The 2196-nt window shown below is 53.0% G+C and overlaps 1 protein-coding gene across 1 annotated transcript in view; it reads right to left on the bottom strand.

Moving 5' to 3' along the window:
• disp3 (dispatched RND transporter family member 3) overlaps positions 1–2196 on the bottom strand; it is a 60686-nt gene that overhangs the window by 45078 nt on the left and 13412 nt on the right. The gene's annotated exons all lie outside the window — the stretch shown is intronic.

Raw genomic sequence — 2196 nt, 5'->3', positions numbered from 1 at the left:
CCTTCGGTATCCCAGTCTGGTATCCAGTGTCAGGGATGCACCGCTGGTGTCTGCACGCACAGCTGGTATCTGCACGCACAGCTGGTATCCCCAAACCCACTCACTCTAACCCTTCTGTTTATGAACTCATTCCCCTGTCTGCAGCACTTCCCATATGGGGGGTTGCTTTATGGTCTATCTGGGCCGCGTACTCCACCGCCGATTTGCTAGAGGCAGCGGCACCGGCTACAACATCTCCAGAGGTGGCGGCTTACGCTACAGAACCTCCTGAGGTAGCAGTGCCCGCTGCTGTGCTCCCAGATGCCATGGTGTCCGCTGCAGTCTCTTCAGAGGTGGTGGCGCATGCTGCAGAACCTCCCGAAACGGCGGTGCTCGCTTCAGCTCCTTGCGTGGTGGTGGCACCCAGCAACGCACTTTCAGCCTGTCCTGTCATGGCCTATGAACAATTGTCCTGTCTCAACCCGGCCGCAGAGGCTGTCTGTGAACTTACGTCCAGCCCTGAATCGGCCTTCTGTCCTGTAACAGCTATGAAGGCCATCTATGAACTCTCTGCCGGTTCTGTTCCGGCCAAGGAGGTCGTCAGTGAACTCTTTGTCTGTCCTGTCAAGGCTATAGAGGCCGTTTGCGAACTCCCTGCTTGTCCTGTCATGGCTATGGAGGCCGTCGGTGAACTCTCTGCCTGTCCTGTCACGGCTAAGGAGGCCGTCTGTGAATCCTCGTCCTGCCCTGTCATGGCTATGGAGGCCGTTTGCGAACTCCCTGCTCGTTCTGTCACAGCTATAGAGGCTGTTTGCAAACTCCCTGCTCGTCCTGTCACGGCTATGGAGGCCGTCGGGGAATCCTCATCCTGTCCTGTCACGGCTATGGAGGACGTTTGTGAATTCTTTGCTTGCTTTGTTTTGGCCAAGGAGGTCGTTTGTGAACTTTTGTCCTGTCCCGACCCAGCCAAGGAGGTTGCCTCTGAACACTTAGCCTTGTCTATCAACCCCAATGTTCTGTCTGTGTTGTCTGTCTCTGCTCTCTCATTGTTACAGTCTCCGCCATGGTCTCCTGATCGGTGTGGTGTGCCACCGTGGTGGTCTTTCTGGCTCTGGTGGTCCTCTGCTCCGCCGTGGGGGTCCTCTTCCCCGCCGTGGTGGTCTACTGTCTGGCTCTGGTGGTCTTCTGCTCCGCCGTGGTGGTCTTCTGCTCCGCTGTGGTGGTCTTCTGCTCCGCCGTGGTGGTCTTCTGCTCTGCCGTGGGGGTCTTCTGCCCCGCCGTGGTGGTCTGCTGTCTGGCTCTGGTGGTTCTCTGCTCCACCTGTACTGCCGGCTCCACCCTGGCTCTCTGCTCCGCTGGTTCTGCCTCAGTTCCCGGTCTCTCCACTTCCATGTGGACCTGGCCCACCATCTCTCCCTCCTGTTCCGCCTCCACTCCACCGCCCTCCGGAATCGTAAAGTGTTTGGAGCATCTGGAAGCCGCTCCTTAGGTCACCCTTTCCACTTCATTGACTCTCGCACTACACTGTTGCATATCACCCCGGACTACATATCCCATCATTCATTACACTGATTGCACACAGCACTGATTGCACACAGCTGTTTCATATCACTCACTAACTATTTAACACTCATTCTCACTCCTTTCTAACTGCCGAGTATTGTATGCGCTTATCGCCAGCAGTGATAGCTACTTTACAGAGCCCTCGTTAGTTTCCCAGTCCTAGCCTAGTCTTGCCCTGTCTGTTTTCTTGGTTTCTGATCTTTGCCTGTTTTCCTGGATTTATCCCTCTAGTCTCGCCCTTGTGATTCTGTTCGCCGATCGTTGACCTACGCTAGCCATAGGACTATTCTTGTGTCTTGCCCGCCATATACCTTTTTGCCACTGTTCGACCCTGCCTGTGTTTCTGACCTCCTCTGCTTTTAATAAAGCTTGCACATGGATCTGCACGTCTCACGTCTTGTCAGCCCCGTAACAGGTTAAGTAATCAGATTACTTTTCCAAGTAACTAGTAATGCATTACTTTTTAATTTTGAAGAAAATATCTGAGTTACTTTTTCAAATAAGTAATGCCATTTGTTTTCACAATGATTGACTGACAGCTCTCCTGTCGCCATGTAGAGAGAAATCAGGAGTAAGTTTGGAGGCTTTGTGTGCGCTATGTAAACATGATGCTTTCTGTATTTCTAGACTAAATGTGAACATGCATTTGCTCAT

The sequence above is a fragment of the Sinocyclocheilus grahami genome, unplaced genomic scaffold (genome assembly GCF_001515645.1).
Source record: "Sinocyclocheilus grahami isolate Dianchi unplaced genomic scaffold, SAMN03320097.WGS_v1.1 scaffold831.1, whole genome shotgun sequence".
Classification (NCBI taxonomy): domain Eukaryota; kingdom Metazoa; phylum Chordata; class Actinopteri; order Cypriniformes; family Cyprinidae; genus Sinocyclocheilus; species Sinocyclocheilus grahami.
Note: the sequence above shows the minus strand (reverse complement) of the source record. Positions and strands in the feature narration are given on the sequence as shown.